Source organism: Colobus angolensis, unplaced genomic scaffold, assembly GCF_000951035.1.
Source record: "Colobus angolensis palliatus isolate OR3802 unplaced genomic scaffold, Cang.pa_1.0 Scaffold140, whole genome shotgun sequence".
NCBI classification, from domain to species: Eukaryota; Metazoa; Chordata; class Mammalia; order Primates; family Cercopithecidae; genus Colobus; species Colobus angolensis.
In genome coordinates, this window is record NW_012114489.1 from 956,697 (window position 1) to 975,862 (window position 19,166).

The 19,166-nt window shown below is 38.8% G+C and overlaps 2 long non-coding RNA genes across 2 annotated transcripts in view; one reads left to right on the forward strand and one right to left on the reverse strand.

Annotated features, from left to right (window-relative positions):
* The window catches only part of LOC105506832, a 922,775-nt gene that overhangs the window by 631,647 nt on the left and 271,962 nt on the right, over positions 1-19,166 (reverse strand). The window lies entirely within an intron of this gene.
* LOC105506828 lies at positions 14,773-16,247 on the forward strand. Its single transcript, XR_001000993.1, has 2 exons — positions 14,773-15,288; positions 15,596-16,247. It is a non-coding gene; the product is annotated as an uncharacterized LOC105506828 (long non-coding RNA).

The following is a 19,166-nucleotide window of genomic DNA, read 5'->3' on the forward strand; positions in this document are numbered from 1 at the left end:
TAAAGAAAAAGAGGTTTAATGGACTCACAGTTCCACAGGGCTGGAGAGGCCTCATAATTATGGTGGAAGGCGAAGGAGGACAAAAGGTACATCTTCGTGGTGAGCAGGCAAGAGAGCTTGTATAGGGGAACTCCCATTTATAAAACCATCAGATCTCATGAGACTTACTATCAGGAGAACAGTGCGGGAAAGACCCACCCCCATGATTCCATTACCTCCCACCAGGTCCCTTCCATGACATGTGGAAATTATGGGAGCTACAATTTGAGATGAGATTTGGGTGGGGACACAGCCGAACTATATCATACTGTTCCTGGCCCCTACAAAATCTCATGCCCTCACATTTCAAAACCAATCAGGGCTTCCCAACTGTTCCCCAAAATCTTAACTCTTTTTAGCATTAACTCAAAAGTCCACAGTTCAAAGTCTCATCTGAGACAAGGCAAGTCCCTTCCACCTATGAGCCTGTAAAATCAAAAGCAATTTAGTTACTTCCCAGATATAATGGAGGTACAGGCCTTGGGTAAATATACCCATACCAAATAAGAGAAACTGCTTAAAACAAAGGAGCTACAGGCCCCATACAAGTGTGAAATCCAGCTGGGTAGTCAAATCTTAAAGCTCCAAAATGATCTCCTTTGACTCCAGGTCTCACATCCAGGTCACGCTGATGCAAGAGGCGGGTTCCCATGGTCTTAAGCAGCTCTGTCCCTGTGACTTTGCAGTGTATACCCTCTTTTCTGGCTGCTTTCATGGGCTTGCATTGAGTCTCTGTGGCTTTTCCAGGTGCATGGTGTAAGCTGTTGGTGGATCTACCATTCTGGGGTATGGAGGATGTTGTTCCTCTTCTCACAGCTCCACTAAACAGTGCTCTAGTAGGGACTCTGTGTGGGGGCTCCCCCCCTACATTTCCCTTATGCACTGCCCTAGCAGAGGTTCTCCATGAGGGCCCTGCCCCTGCATCCAGGCATCCAGGTGTTTCCATACATCCTCTGAAACCTACGCAAAGGTTCCCAAACCTGAATTCTTGACTTCTGTGTACCCACAGGCTCAACACAATGTGGAAGCTTGGTGTTGCAACCTCAAGCAAGGCTTGAGGCTTGCAACCTCTGAAGCTACAGCCCAAGCTCTATTTTGGTCCCTTTCGGCCACAGGTGGTACAACTGGGACACAGGGCACCAAATCCCTAGGTTTTACACAGCAGGGGAACTCTAGACCCAGCCTATGAAACCATTTTGTCCTCCTAGGCTCCAGACCTCTGATGGGAGAAGCTGCCCTGGAGACCTCTGGCATGCTCTGGAGACATTTTCCCCATTGTCTTGGGAATTAACATTTGGCTCCTCACTACTTCTACAAATTTCTGCAGCTGGCTTGAATTTCTCCTCAGAAAATGGCTTTTGCTTTTCTATCACATCATCAGTCTGCAATTTTTCTGAACTTTTATGCTCTGTTTCCTTTTTAAACGTAAGTTCCAATTCCAAACCATATCTTTGTGAATGAATAAAACTAAATGCTTTTAACAGTACCCAAGTCACCTCTTGAATGTACTGCTGCTTAGAAATTTCTTTTGCCAGATGCCCTAAATTATGTCTCTCAAGTTCAGAGATCCACAAATCTCCAGGGTAGGTACAAAATGCCACCAGTCCCTTTGCTAAAACATAGCAAGAGTCACCTTGGCTCCAGTTCCCAACAAGTTCCTCGTCTCCATCTGTGACCACATCAGCCTGGACTTTATTGTCCATATCACTATCAGCATTTGGTCAAAGCCATTCGACAAGACTCTAGGAAGTTCCAAACTTTCCCACATCTTCCTGTCTTCTTCTGAGCCCTCCAAACTGTTCCAACCTCTGCCTGTTATCCAGTTTCAAAGTCACTTCCACATTTTGGGTAGCTTTACAGCAGCACCTCACTCTACTGGTACCAATTTACTGTATTAGTCCATTTACATACTGCTATGAAGAAATACCCAAGACTGGGTACTTTATAAAGAAAACGAGGTTTAATGGATTCACAGTTCCACATGGCTGAGGAGGCCTCACAATCATAGTGGAGGGTGAAGGAGGCGCAAAGGCAAGTCTTACGTGGTGAGCAGGCAAGAGAGCTTGTATAGGGGAACTCCGCTTTATAAAACCAGCAGATCTCATGAGACTTATTCGTCATCACAAGAACAGCACAGGAACCACCCACCCCCATGATTCAATTACCTCTCACCAGGTCCCTTCCCTGACACATGGGAATTATGGGATCTACAACTCAAGACGACATTTGGGTGAGGACACAGTCAAACGTATCAGTCGTCATAACTGAGGGTGATGGTGGTGGTATTGCTATTTCCTGGGTAGAGTCAGAGGATGCCACTAAGCATCCCACAATTCATAGGAGAGCTCCCTAAAACAAAGAATTATCTGGCCTGAATGTCAGTAGTGCCACAGTTGAGAAACCTTGCAATGGATTAAGCAAAAATAAAGGCGCAAACCTAGGGGTAGAGGAGCCAAGAAGGGACTTTACGAAGGAAAACAAAAAGAGGATATTCATTTGTGTGCAATGCGCCATATAAAACCCTCCACTGGCTGGTCACGGTGGCGCACGCCTGTAATCCCAGCACTTTGGGAGGTGGAGGTGGGTGGATCACCTGAGGTCAGGAGTGCGAGACCAGCCTGACTAACATGGTAAAACCCCATCTCTACTAAAACTACAAAAAATTAGCCAGGCATGCTGGCAGGCGCCTGTAATCCCAGCTACTCGGGAGGCTAAGGCAGGAGAATCACTTGAAGCTGGGAGGCAGAGGTTGCAGTGAGCAGAGATCGTGCCACTGCACTCCAGCCTGGGTGGCAGAGCAAGATTCTGTCCAAAAAAAAACCTCCACTAACTTTCCTTTCTTTGGTATAATCCGTATTTCTCAGCTGGAGTTGATTTTGCTCCCTAAGGGACATTTGGCAATGTCTGGAGACAATTTTAGTTGTCCCTACTAGGGGGCAGCATTGCTACTGGCATCTAGTGGGTAGAAGTCAAGGATAAACAACTCATAATACACAGCACAGTAACTTACAACAATGGATTTTTCAGTCCAGAATATATGGTGTTGAGGTCAAAAAACTGGTTGCATTGACTGACCAATAAAGTTTTTGTGTGAGTAAATTGTGTTTCAGAAATTCAAAGAAATACTGAGTTCTACATACAAATTGGGACAGATGGAAAGCAAAGCACTGAATATACACTGGACTCAAAGTACGAGGATTCAGCTGACCTCAGAGTTATGCATAACATTCTTAGCATGGTGACTCACATTCAGTAGGCATTCAACAAATACTAGGTCCCTTCCACCTTCCCGCTCCCATCACCTACTGTATAATCTACAGAATGCTTGTTCACTATTCTGGGTGTTGCTCAAACTGTTTTCCCCCTTTTGGAATGCCCTTTCTCTTTCCTCTCTGCCAAGACAAATCACAGTTACCATTCTGGGACCAGCCAAAGTGCCACATCTTCCCCAAGTTCCTATCTACTCTCCTTCATTTCAAAACTTCTGCAGTTACAGTTCTTGTTATCAAAGAATAATGTTGACATGTATACTATCTGCATAGGAATCTAGTAGGCAATAAAAGTAGACCATTTTAAATCAGTGAAGAAAGAAAAATCTATTCCAAACCAAATAAGTAAAACAAATAAATGAAAAATACATAATGTATAGCAGGACAATTGACCAACCAAAAAACTCCTACTATTAGAAAATAATTCCCACTAGATTATTGCTTTTGTAAAAAAACAAAAGAACATCAAGTTTATAGAGAGAAATAATTTCTGATATCAACGTGGAAAATAATTTTTAAACAGAAAAGCAACCACAGAAAATTAAAAGTAAATATGAATAGGTTTGACAAAGCAAAAATGAAAATCTTAACGTCAAAAATACCATCAAAGGCAAAGGAAACGCCAGAAAAATAATTTAAAATATATAATATGATCATAGTTATTTATATTTTGTATATGGAGCTTTTCACAAAGAAAAAGTAAACGATGAATTGAATAAATATGGGCTGAAATGTAAAAGGCAACTCACTAGACAAATGAACAACATACATATTAAAAAGCACTTGACTTCTTTATGATCAAAGAAATTAAAATTAAACCAATTATATAACTTCTCTCTAACAAATTCGGTTAAGATTCTTTTTAAGTGCCTAATGCTACAAAGGATGCAGGGAAATAAACACTGATAAATTAAAATTTGATTTAATTCTATTATGTGAAGGGATAGTTGAGATTATATATATAATCTGTATATGTTTGACAGACTTTGGCTTAGTAATATTACTTTCAGACATTTACCCCAAAGAGATAATCAGATATACATAACAATATTTATAAACAAGGCTATTTATCATAGTGCTAATTAACATAATTGTTTTTTAATCCTCAAGGTCCAATGACAGGATACTAGTTAAATTGCAGCATATCTATTCTTGATTTGGAATAGCAGCAATCATGTTCTTAACAAATATTTTAAAATAGAAGGAAAAGCAGTTTATAAAATGATCTTGATTGTTTTTAGAAAACTACATTGGCCCATGTATCTATATAAACAAAAACAAATGAAATGGACACACACAGACACACAAGCTAATGATAACCATGGTTTTCTACATTATGGGATTATAGACGGTTTGTTTTGTTTTTTGTTTTGTTTCGTTTTGTTTTTTGAGATGGAGTCTCACTCTGTCGCCCAGGCTGGAGTGCAGTGGCGTGCTCTCAGCTCACTGCAACCTTCACCTCCCAGGTTCAAGCAATACTCCTGCCTCAGCCTCTCAAATAGCTGGGATTACAGGTGCACGCCACCACACCAGGCAAATGTCTGTACTTTTAGTAGAGACAGGGTTTCACCATGTTGGCCAGGCTGACCTCAAACTCCTGACCTCAAGTGATCCACCTGCCTCAGCCTCCCAAAGTGTTGGAGTTACAGGCATGAGCCACCACGCCTGATCATTAGATGGTTTTAATCTTTACCTTATTTTCTAAAATTTCTATAAAAGAATATTACTTTTATTATAATAAAAATATCAAGCATAACTTTTAAATAACTGCTTCAAAAGTAACTTAATGAATAATTAAATGACTGCAGAAATTATTTCAACAGGCATTGAGGGTATTTAAAATACAAGCATCTCTTGTCTTTCCCCCACTTAAATGTAAATGCCACTAATAGGAGACACCTTTTTTCTAACATTGCATCTTTTTTTAACTTTTAAGTTCAGGGGTACAAGTGCCAGGTTTGTTACATGGGTAAACTTGTGTCATGGGAGTTTGTTGTACAGAAAATTTCACCACCCAGGTATTAGGCCTAGTATCCATTAGTTATTTTTCCTGATCCTCACCCTCCTCCCACACGCCGCCCTCCAAAAAGCTCCAGTATGTGTTGTTCGCTGCTTCTATGTGTCCATGGTAACACTGCATCTTAAGTGCTGAAAACAATGCCTCAAACATAGTAGGAGCACAGTAAATAGCTGAATGAAAATAAGTACATTATTTTATTTTCATTGAGCAAAACTAAACTTTCCTATTTCTGTTACTTGTTTTATCTGTTAACAATTGTTGGCCTACACCTCACCTTATAATAAGAAAAAATGTATGTTGTTTGTGTCTTTTACACATGGCACCCACATAAAAGGGACACTTTTATCTCATTTTACAGATTAGGAGACTAATGCTCAGAGAGGCTGCATAACTTTCCTACATTCAAAAAGTGAGGAAGTAGAGCTTGCTATCTCTGTGCTGAAAATTATTGATTCAATTAAGAAGCACGCTATAGTACACAGAAATATAGGAGAGATGAGAAAGACATTATTAGGTAAAGCACACAGACACCTCAGTTTATAGCAAAAGAAGAACCCTGTAAAGGTATTTTTCACACTATGCAATATTTTTACCACTCTCCTTCTTGGGCCTTAAGTGTCTCTGCAGCTTTCTAGCACTAGAGAAACCCGCATGGCAAACTGAAAGCTTAAAATGAGAGAATTACAATCACTGAGTAATCAGACTTTTCACAAGTCTTTTTAAAATATTAGTCTAAATGGTTTGGTTGGATATCTGTTCATGTGGCATGTAGTAAACTACAGAACGGTGACAACAATAAAAGAAAAGTAAGAAATGATCTGAAGAAAGACTGCAGTAAAGCTTCATACTGCTGGCTGGGGGAACGGATAGGAATATTTGGAGAATGCAAGATAAGCCAAAGAACCTGCTAGTGTAACAAGTCATAAATCCAAGCTAAATTTATAACTTCTAAAATCTGAATTTTTGTGGGAATAAAATTATGAAGTGCCACATTAGCCGTATTTAGGGTGGCAGACACTGGTGGTTTACCTACCCAACAGCTACCCCCACCACCTCCCTCCTATGCCCCTTTCTACGTGCTGGCATAACCCACTTCCTGCTATAGAGCTCACAAAAGGCAGACATTCGCTTTCCTAGCCTCCCTTACAGATAAAGCATGGGTATGTGACACGAAGGTGGCCTATGGCACTGACAGGAAAGTCTGCTTGGCAGTTTTAGAGAAAGATCTCTGTCCCTTACAGACAGACACATGAGGTCCTTCCTGCTTTTGTACAGTTGTGTGAAGACACGAGGCTGTGACAGTCATTTTTAGAAGATGGAGAAATAAATCTGAAGAAGAATACTAGCATGCTAAGTATGACCAAATGGAAATTTGGGAAGTAGCTGGATCACATAACTGTGCTGCTGAATTAAACTCTATGTGGCAGCTATGGAGGTGTGCAGCTCAGATCTCCATTCAAGAAAAAGCTTGCTGATTAGCTGTGAGGAGTGCAGTTAGCTGACAGCCCCCAACTGCAGACAATCCTTGGCAGCACCTGAGCCAAGGCTAACCACTTCCAGGAAGTCTCAGCCAATAGCTGAGCACAGTGAGACACTGGGGCCCAGTCCTTTCTGCCCAACACTGGACACTTCTATAGGCCATATTTGCAGCAGAGCTCCCCGTTAGGCTCACCCTGATTTATCAGAGCCTCAATGCAGTTTTAGGCTCTTCCTACCCAATCCTCCTCTCTTGACCTTCTAGTTTCACAGGTATCAGATCTGAGCTGCAGTCAGAAGGACTTCCCTGACCTCTTGATACTTTTCCTCTTTATCTTTCATAGGTGTTACCCCCAGTAAATATTGGACCCAAGCAATATACCCAGGAATCCCCTACCTATGAACTTTGTTTTATATAAAATAATAGATATCTCTATTAAGTAATTATTAGTTGAGTATTATATTACTGGCAGCCCAAAGTATCCTAACTGATAAATTGGAAAATTAGCCATAAAATACCTTGTGTGGAGGCTGTGAATTTTCCATCATTGAGAAGAGGGTCCAATGAGGTATACTTTATTTGGATGAGAGTTGACTAAAATAAGCAAATTAAACTCTTCTCTTGGATGTTTATTTAATAGGGACACTGAAAACACAGGATTCTATAGGGAATTAGTATACTTTTATAAAAATTGGAAGCATATCAAACAAGCCCCGGTTTTGAACAGTCAGCAGCAATTAGAGGAAGAAGTGAGAAACAAGCAGAGTAGAAAACTTGAGCTGCAGTCATGAAGAGACCCAACATCAAGGTCATCTGAACCAATAGCTTTAACAGCATTCACACTTGGCTGCACCTAGAATACATCACTAGCTCTGACAGATTTGAAAGGTAGCCAACCAGAGAAATTCTCGCAATCAACAGCCTAGAGGGGCTCAGGGTGAACAATTCTACCTAATGGAGATATATAGCCCAAAGAAATAGGAGTCTTCTCATGAAGACAAGGACAATTTTTTAAAAATCTTTTTCACATAGAAGAGGAATATGGAGAAAGGAATTGATGGGCCATGTTTGTTTTCCCAAATAAGCCTGAAAATCCAATTGAAAAAAAAAAAGAGCAAGTATTTCTACAAGAATATTGTGAAAGTCAGCAAAAACATTTCTCTCCCTCCCTCCTCCTTTCCTGTAACCCAAGTGTCCTTCCCTTTAAAAAGAAAAAAAAATGGTAATTCAGAATTTCTTGGTGTATTGATTGGATAAAAATCTACAATGAAATGAAAAGATGAAAGGAGGACTGGTCTTCTCTCTTTATGCTGACTCCTCCATTTCACTTTCCGATTGCTGCTAAAGCTGTTCAGTGCCATTCAAATTCACAAAACTACCACAATCTTCAATTCTGTGTGCTCCTCACACAGCTTTTGATATTAAACAATACCAAAAGCCCATCATTGTTTTCACACTTCATGTAAATGTTAGTCTCCTCTTCAGATCCCCTCTCCTACTGCAAAATTCTGTTTTCTTCTAGCTCTTCCAATGGGGTAAAATGTCTGCAATGATGTTTACCCAGCTTAAATAAAGTCTATCCAATCTTCCTAAGCTTGCAATATGTGACAGACTTTTGGCAGTAAGTACACCAGTGTGTGTTGGGGTCCTAATTAAAATTTCATTTGGAACCCATTTCTCATATTCAGTAAAATCCCTTTGAAGTCCAAACTGACTGACTTTAGGCTCATGCCCTGTGAAAACCTATATGCCATTTTACATAAATGTTTTAATTTTCTCTGCAATCAATAAATGTGGCATTGTCATAGCCCTTCCCAGGCATTTCTGTTTTTGTTCTCTTTGTAGGCTCTTCCTGTAACACATACGCTATTTTATAGTGCCTTCCCATCAAGTACCATATGACATTTCATTCTAATTTAACTCTGCTGTCTCACAGATAAGAGAATGTTAAATGATGGTAACTAAAGGGTATAAGTGTTTTCTACTTCTGGAAAAGGGTCTCCTCCTTACCCACCCTTCTACAACACATACACAAGTGTGCAACACATACACATATATTACACATGCATATATTGTGTGTGTGTCCAGTTTAGCTGAAAACACACAGCCTGCCTTTTACCTCCCCCAAACCTCATTCTGTCATTCAGAGCTCAGAACAGCATGCACAGTATGCAGTGTAAGCTGAACTTACTGTTCACGTAGATAAGGGAAAAAGATCTCCCCCTCTCCTTTTCAGAAGATTCCAGTTGCCGCCTCCAGATTCAAGCAGAAGATAATAGTTAAGGGCGTAGTCTCCGGAGTCATAAAGACCAGAGCGTGAGGCTCGGTTTGGCCAGCTGCAGCCAGTTATGTGAGTTTGGGCAAGTTATATAAAGGCCCTAAGTCTTTGTTTACTCAGCTCTTAAATATGGATGGTGATTTTAACCTGTGCTTTGTGAAGACTTAATGATATACATATGAAGCAACCAGTATAAAACGTATTATACTCAACAGGTTTTTAAAACAAAAGATGGTAAGAGGAGATAATGGTACAGGCCAATTCTACCTAGTTGTCACTCACAAATTATAAATGTTAACGTCTCATAAGTAAAAGAATTTTAAAAACATGGTCCTTTTGTTTTAGGAGTTGTTCCCATGGGGAGGACACTTATTTGGTCCATCTGTGGAAGACGTATGTTCTTGACCTCTGCTTTTCTCTGCCTGTCTGCTTCATTCTCCTCCCCCTACAAAGTGCCTTTTGCTGTTTCTCCATGCATGTGATGGAATATGGCTGATTCCATAGCTCCCTGATCTACATTACTTCTGTTAATGCTATCAATATAGATTGAGGTAAAATGTCTGGCTCCAGGTTTATATTTCTGTATGAGAGGAACTGATGGCTCCACTTTGGATCAGGTATCTACTCATGGTCCAATCAAGTGTTACGGGTGAGAGGGCTGGTGGTGACAGAGCCCTCCAGCACAATCAGAGCTGCTAGGACCTCAACTCTATGCTTGAGGGAAGGTAATCTTCAGAAAAAGGGGACCGTAGAAGCTATAGTATTACATTGGTTTTCTTATGAAGAAAGCTCATATATATGTATCATTTTATGAATTCAGTTATCACTTCTAGTTGTCATGCAGAGGCTGTTAAAGTTCTTTTTTAGCATTTCTTTGAAATATGAGAATTTTCATGCTATCTAGACAATCAATTCATTGGTACATACATTATTATTTATTTTATAGCATATTTTATCTACCCCATTCTTTCTGGAAACGTTCATACAATCATCTGCAAGCAATAGCTACTTCTAATGAATTTTAATAACCATTTTCCAAGAAGGATAGCACTCACAATACTATTTATATCATCATTATCTACCAAGCCTATTCTTTATAAAATCTGAAGCTGTTCAATTAATAAACTTTCATGTCTAAAATAAGACAAATCATACCACTTAAATTTATTTGCCCCCAAAACACTTTTACATGAAACTTAGTTTCACTACCATGATTATCATATTTAGATATTTACGTTTTAGCAATAAAAATACATGTTGGCTTTTACACTTATGATTTAGATAAGATGAAGATATTTCTTGGCACTATTTATTTCTGATATCATCCTAAACCACAAAGAAATTGATTTAGGATAACTCTCTCAAATACAACAAAGTTTTTTTTTCTTATTTACTGCATGTCTAATTCACTATCATTTCTTTTCATTTATCATTGATATGGTATCTTAATATATCAGTTTTCTATGTTGAGATTTAAGTAGTTCATATAGAAAACTAAATAAATATTAATCATATTGGCTGCTTCAGAAAATATCTTAGAGTATGATATTGAATATGCCAGAAAATATAAATATTAATATTGTATAAAGTATTACTTGAGGGTCAAAGAACTCAGAAGAGAGGGAAAATAAACTATTAATATGCAGTTAAATTTGTACTAAACCATTGCGGGAAGGATGTTTCAAGGACAAAATTTGCTGGTTCAGCGGAAATGTTTCATGGAATTTTTTTGCCAGATATGTTTTTTGCTATCATCTAGATGGCTCCTATCTTTTGTGAGATATTCAATCATACCAAGCATCATGGTAGGGCTAGGAGTTGAAAGGTTTATATCGATTTGTCAACTCCAACACTAAACCCTAAAGTTTCCTAACTCAACCATAATTTTGTGAAGAGAAAAGAAGACATGGTTCAGACCCCTGGGTTTCAGCCAGGGCCAATGATCTCCACTTACTGGAGTCAAGTCTCATTATTTATTCAGAAACCTAATTCTGTAGGCTGTCATGGCAAACCATGATGCTTCTGGAGCCCTCAGTTAGACCTACAGGAGAAATGTGTGCTGTTGTGAAAACCCTAGCAGCAAAGACACAGCAACTAGCTGGGCTTCACAGACTAGCCAAAAGTTCTTCACCATATACGTTGCCTTACGTAGCAGTAGCAAAATGAGACAAGGTGCATGCACAAAGCCCTATGTTTAGAGTGGTGACGAAACCTCTGAAGTATGGGGTCTCCGGCAAGTATACACATCCCAGTCTAGCACCTACGCCCCGATTCATCTGACTCTGGAGTGTGCAAAGAAAGCATTCGTTATTTTGCCAGCAGTCCCACCATTTGACCACCTTGTACCTCAATAGATCAGGGGCATCCTGGGATGTGACCAACAAATAACTAACCATGATGACACTGTTGTCTAACCATGTTCCTGACACTATTGATAAGAGAAATACTATAATGCAGGGCTAGGTCTCTTTTCTGCAACTTAGGTAGTGAAAAGCTTTCCAGCTTTGAAAGCAGAAAGATCTGGGTTCTCTAGAAGTTCCATCATGTTATTTATAATGTTTTTCTTTTTAAATAATGAAACATACATAAAACATTTAACAAATAACAGGTATATGTATATATATCTAACTTTAGAGAATGTTCATACTTGGTCATATTTGTTTTAGATTTTATTTTGTTAAGAAATTAAAGATTATAGAGATTTAAAATTCTATGTTATCCTATTTCCCTCCTTTGTACTCCAGAGGTAACTACTCTCCTGAAGTTGGTATGTATCCTTTCCATGTATATTTTTATTTTTACTATGTAGTATTGTTACTCATGTTCTGAGTTTTATATAAATGGTATCATGCCATATGAATGTTTTTGAAAATTTTCTTTGCTCACTAGGTAGTGAAATTTATCAAAGCTGATTTATTAATATGTAGATCTAGTTCATCCATTTAAATTTGAATCACATGCCACTCTATGGCTATTTGAGTATTTATCCATTACTCTATACATAGACATGTAGGTTATTTGTAGTTTGGGACTCTTACAATGCTATGGTGAACGTTGTTAGATAAGTTTCCTCGTGCATGTGTGTAGGAGTCTCTCAAAGGCATATACAGGATTGATTTTCAAGTGAAATAGACCAATATGACCAACCCAGTCATTTCCAGTGTATGTTTGTTCTAACTGATTGGTACCCCTGAGAGCAGTTGCTAAATATTTTGAATATCAACCCTTGATACATACCTAGAAGTATCACTGCTGGGTCATATAGAATGCACATTTTCATCTTTACTAGATATATTGCCTGTAGCTCTTTAAAGTGGTTCAACTAATTTACACTCCAAGCAGCAGTTTAACATGTACATTCCTATTTCCCTACAAGTGGAATTCTTAGGCTTTCTAACTTTCACTGGTCTGATGAGTGTGAAATGGTATTTTGTGAGCTTTTTTTTTTCTCCCGAGATGGAGTCTTGCTCTGTCGCCCAGGCTTGAGTGCAGTGGCATGATCTAGGCTCCCTGCAACCTCCGCCTCCTGAGTTCAAGCAATTCTCCTGCCTCAGCCTCTTGAGTAGCTGGGATTACAGGCGCACACCACCACGCCCCGCTAATTTTTGTATTTTTAGTAGAGACGGGGTTTCACCATGTTGGCCAGGCTGGCCTCAAACTGGCTGGTCTCAAACTCCTGACCTCGTGATCCACTCACCTCAGCCTCCCAAAGTGCTGGGATTACAGGCGTGAGCCACCACACCTGGCCCATATTTTGTAGTTTTATTTTGCAGTTTCCTAATTACCAGTCAGGTGAAACATCATCTGTTTATCAGGCATTCAGAACTCTTATCTCGTAAATTGCCTATTCATAACCTTTACTCCATTTTCTATAGGGCTGTCTACCTTTTTCAACTTGATTTATAAGTGTTCTGTATTTCTTCTCCATATTAGTCCTTTGTCAACTACATGGGTTGCTAACATCTTTTTACAATTTTTGGATTATCTTTCACTTTCTTTGTTGTGCCTCTCAATCTAAAGAATGCCACCATTTGTCAGCTCTGTGAATTTGAATAAACCATTTCAACTCTCGACATCTTCATTTATTCATTTATAAAATAAAACCAACAGTGCCTTACTTACAATATGGTTGTGAATAAAAATAATGACATAATAAATGTACAGGAATGAGCAATATGCAATATATAAGTTGAAGTTTTCTTCTCGTGGCTCTACCCTCAAACAGAAGGGGAAACAGGGGTACGATACTACGCAAATATATTCACTGAGCTACGGTATGTCAAAAAAGACATCATATGGATGCTTGAACATAAGGTTTAATCAACTGGATTATATTACTCACTCAATAAACATTAATATTTACTGAACCCTTCCTATGTACCAAGCATAGAAATAGAGTGTGATGCAAAACAGATAAATGCTTGTCGAAGTGGGCAAGAGAGAGGGAGACAACAAGAAACAAATTATTATTTGCTACAACATCAGGATGAAGAAAGTTAAAAGTTATGTGGGGATTACAAAATGATTGAGGGGTACAATTTCATGTCGGGTGGTCAGAGAAGTCCCATCATGGAGGCAACTGAAACAGAAACCCAGAAGAACTGAGGAAAGGACCATGTGAAGGAAGTATATGCAAAGGCCCTGAGACCCTGGCATACTTGTAAATCAAGGAGAAGGAGGACAGTGTAGGGGAAGGGAATAGCAAGAGAGTGCAGGACAGGGATCCAGGGACAAGATAATGACCTTGGAGTGCACGATAAGGATTCTAGATTTTATTCTAAGTGCAATGGAATATCCCTGGAGGGCCCTGAGCAGAGGAGTAGCATGTTATAATTTCCGTTTTAAAAGGATCCATTCAACTACAAGATGGATAAAAGGTTGCAGAAGTGTAGGAGAGTAAGTATGCTGACCATGGAAAGCTGCATTTCTTGCATGGACAAACCTGCACGTTATGCACATGTACCCTAGAACTTAAAGTATAATAAAAAAAAAAAAAAAAAAAAAGATTTCTAAAGCCATTCATTCTGGTCATTTCCCCCAGGACTCAAAAATAAGCAACTCTGAACTGAAATCTCAACTGCAGCAACTGGCATTATTTCTATTTACTATTATTGGACAATCCATATTTAATTCAGAACCTGGAAAAACATAAGAAATACTGGCAAAAACAAATGACAAAACAATAGTGCTGAACTTGTTTACCTGTCATTTACACTGGCTAGTTTGTGTATTTTTCTTTGGCTTAAATAAATCAAGGCCTATTTAAAATGGTTACTGCCTGTAGATTTTTTTAAGTGTCAAATGGCTTGGCTACAAGCAGTGGTTTCCCCATGATTTTTTTTTTTGGGGGGGGGCGGGTATCATTACTTAGTGACATGGAGAGGTCATACCTAACCTTCCCTCTCAAGAAATGCTGGCTATTTGATAATGAATTTTTCCCAATCCTTTCTCACTCTCCAAGGTGTTCTAATTGATTTTTCTCCCTGCTGTTTAGCATCTAAGGCCATTTAATTAATGGGTTTCTTTTACACAAATAGAAAAACTCGGGATGACCAAAGTCAGAATGGTCAACAGCTAAGCTCTTCCCTGCCTCCCAGCTGTAACACCTTATTAAGACTGATTTCCCCAGTCGGCCTGCCAATCCACAGGTACTTCACATTGTGTTTTAAAAGTTTCTGCTTCTCATTCAAATCAAAGCTACAAGCCTAAATGTGAAATGCTAATAACAAGCCTGAGAAGGTAAACTGTGAATCTTCATTTCTATCATTGATCTAACTTTAGATATTGGATCAATATATTTAGGTGGTATTGAAAATGGTATTGGAGGAGTCACACTAATACTATCAACTATCAGTCTTCCCACAGCTTCAGTCACTCTCATTATTCTAATCCTACTCCTACTTAATTTAAATATTAAATTTTAAGTTATGAGGTTTACGTCAAAAGCAACATTTCACAAATGCACTTTCAAGGCATAATAAGGGTTAACATTCTAGGCAGTATAAACACACCCCATAATGCAAGTAATAGATAATTTAGAGATGTGGATTTTATTGCTATATAGAATTACATTTAAATTTGAGGGCATTTATTATATAAAGAAAAATACAGACCTATAAAGTTTGGCATATTCATTAAGTTATCTTTTAATTTTTTTTATAGAAAACAGGTGACATTTGTATCTATGATAAAAATTTGTATACAGGCCGGGCGCGGTGGCTCAAGCCTGTAATCCCAGCACTTTGGGAGGCCGAGACGGGCGGATCACGAGGTCAGGAGATCGAGACCATCCTGGCTAACACGGTGAAACCCCGTCTCTACTAAAAAATACAAAAAACTAGCCGGGCGAGGTGGCGGGCGCCTGTAGTCCCAGCTACTCGGGAGGCTGAGGCAGGAGAATGGCGTAAACCCGGGAGGCGGAGGTTGCAGTGAGCTGAGATCCGGCCACTGCACCCCAGCCCAGGCAACAGAGCAAGACTCCGTCTCAAAAAAAAAAAAAAATTTGTATACAGAACCTGCTGCCTCAAACTGAATCCCATCAAGAAAATTAGTTTCCGTTGTATTAGTAACTCAAAATAAATTATCAGTTCGAAAACTTGCTTTCCCACACTAAGGTAAGTTCAGGCTAGATTCAACACTCCAGAAGTTTTTTTTTACTAAAGACTGTTTTTAAGTTAGAAGTGATGGCAATTTTATAAAAAGAGAATATACTTCCACTGATGCCCTTACTGTGCCAAAACAAAAGTCTTAAGAAAAGCAAGTAGACACCTTCATAACTATGAATGAAGCTGCTGGGGTAGTGTTTAGGATTCCCCATGTCAGTTAGTGAATGTAAGAAGTACACTGTTAAAGTGTTGTAAACAGTTACTCAGTGCAATGTATAGCCTGAGTCCATCCAGAATGGCTGTAACCAATTTGACATCACGTTATGGATCAATACACAATGAAAAACCAAAGAACCACAGTATATCTTATTCTTAACTTTTGTAAACCATGTTTTATGGGTAACTTTTTAGTTTTTCCAAAAGGCTGATAAATTTCAATATTTTGAATACATCATTGTTAATTTTGAGTTGACAGAGGTAAACTAACCAACTACCATTATGTTTTAGTACTAAGGGATATACCTTTCAATAAAGTTACTGAAATTCAAAAAAAAAAAAATTCTGCTTCTGCATTGAAATCACCAGTTTTATTTCTTAATAAATTATTCCTAAAGCAGGTCTTCCCAAATACTGATGTGAAAATGAATCACCTGGAAATCTTGTTAAAATGCAGATTTGAACTCTAGGTCTGGGATGGGGTATAGGATTATGCATTTCCCAGATGATGCTGATGTTGGTGATCTGAGGATCACACTTTTGTAGCAAGGTCCTCAGCTGAAGGCAACTACAGCTTTAAACTTTAGTAAAATATATACAGACGCTCCTCCACTTATGACAGGGTTATCTTCCAAAAAACCTATCATAAGCTGAAAATATCCTAAGTCAAAAATGCATAAGGGGTTTGTCAATAGGTAGTATTTTAGCCCTTGCCCCCTCCCTTCCTCATCTCTTGTAGTGCTCAGTGTCTACTGTTCCTATCTTTACGTCTAAATGCATACAATGCTTACCTCCCACTTATAAATGAGAACATGTGGTATTCGGTTTTCCACGTCTGCCATAATTAGCCTAGGACAATGGCCTCCAGTTGCATCCATGTTGCTGCAATGAACATGATTTCACTCTTTTTTATGGCTATATGGTATTCCATGGTGGATATGAGCCACATTTTCTTTGTCCAATCCACTGTTGATGAGCACTTAGATTGATTCCATGTCTTTGCTATTATGAACAGTGCTGTGATGAACGTAAGTGCATGTGTCTTTTTGGTAGGAAGATTTTCCTTTGGGTATAGGCCCAATAATGGGACTGCTGGGTCAAATGGTAGTACTGTTTTAAGTCATGGTTTTTCTCTGAGCATCATTATTTGGTGACAAGCAGAGATCAAGCCTAAACTTTCAAGTAGAAAATTTGAAAGCTTATCTAACTATGGTATACATAATAATAATTTACAATCTTGCATTAATACCCTAAATAGTTATTTCCCCTATCATTTAAGATATTTTTAGACAAGGGGGAATCTTGCATTTGTCGTTGGTGGGATTTCTTTCAGGCCAATAGCTCACAATGCTGAATGTGTTCAATCCTCAGCACTGGTTCTCAAAGTCTACTCCCAGAACCAGCAGCATTAGAATCACCTGGGAACTTGTTAAAATTCCAAATTTCAGGCCCCACCTAAGACCTACTGAATCAGAAATACTGTTCGTAGAACCCAGATATCTGCATTTGAGAAAACCCATCTAACGATTCTGAATTTTGAGAACCACTGCTCTATAAGACCAGTTGCTTTATTTTCATTACTAAATAAAACACATTCAGCTGGGCGTGGTGACGCACGCCAGTAATCCCAATACCTTGGGGGGCCGAGGCAGGTGGATCACGAGGTCAGGAGATAGAGACCATCCTGGTTAACATGGTGAAACCCCATCTCTACTAAAAATACAAAAACTTAGCCAGGTATGGTTGCACACACCTGTAATCCCAGCTACTCTGGAGTCTGAGGCAGGAGAATCGCTTGAACCTGGGAAGTAGAGGTTGCAGCAAGCCAAAATCACGCCACTGCACTCCAGCCTGGGCAACAGAGCGAGACTCCATCTCTAAATAAATAAATAAAACACATTCATAAGATTTTCTTAAATGTACTGTATAAGACTGATTTTTTAAAAGCCCCATAACCCCTATAAATTCTATCTGCATAGTGTTTGGCACACATATAAATGAAATAATTGATACAAATCCGGCATAAGGGGGAAGATTAGTATAGTTTTCCCCACAATTTACAATATATCCTCTTTCTTTACTAATGTAGCTGTTAGCTATTCATTGCATAAAGAAGGAATCCCAAAATGTGACACAGACATTAACATTTTAAAATTTAGGCAATTTATAGCAAGTAGTAAGCTCTCAGGAGGCCAGTTTGATATTGCTTTGAGGGCCACTTCTCAATTTCTTATACAAAGAATATCTAGGCATTGTTCTTTTCTCATTTCAAAGTTTATTCCTCCTGGGAAGAATCCATCTGAACCATTTCTTCTGTATAATTGACTATTTATATGCAGCTATTACTGGCGAACTTTACCCTCTTGAGGGCCACTAACCATGCCTGGGTTACTTTTATGATAAAATGTCACCAGGACATGAGAATCTAACTATGGAAAAACTCCAGGCTGGTTTTCGTAAGACTTCCATGGGAATATGTCAGCAGGTCCATGCATGGGCCTACTTCAGTCCTGGGCTCCAGAAAAAAAAAATTACTCATCACAAGTAATTGGTAAATTCTAATAAATTTCTAAGTGAGCGAGTTCCCCTGAGTTTCCATCACCACATTTAGTGCTGGAAGTGGTCTTGGAAATAGCTAGAAATAGTTTCATGTCATCATTTAGAATTGGAATCTGTAATATTTCAACATCAAATGCACCTCATAAATCACAAATATCCCTACACTGCATTTTTATCTAGACTTGTTTGAAAAGTTACATTTTATGTCCTACCTTTTGCTCACCTTTTACATTACGTGTTTTCAACATTTATATCCACTATATATCTACTCATTAAAAAGAAGTTAATATCCTGAGCATTGACATATTAAATACCCTAACAAAGGGAGTAAATCAAGTGCTTTTGTAAGAACATAAAGAATATAATAAATAATAAGCAAAATTGCTAATAAATTTGCAATGGTCAACTTTATAGTCAACTTGGCTGAGCCATGGTGCTCAGATATTTGATCAAACATTATTCTGGACGTTTCTGTGAATTTTTTGGATGAGAGTGACATTTCTATTTTGAGATTGTATTAGTCCATTTTCATACGGCTATAAAGAACTGCCCAAGACTGGGTAATTTATAAAGGAAAGAGGTTTAATTGACTCACAGTTCAGCATGGCTGGGGAGGCCTCAGGAAACTCACAATCATGGCAGAAGGTGAAGGGGAAGCAAGGCACCTTCTTCACAAGGCGGCAGGAAGAAGAAGTACTGAGCA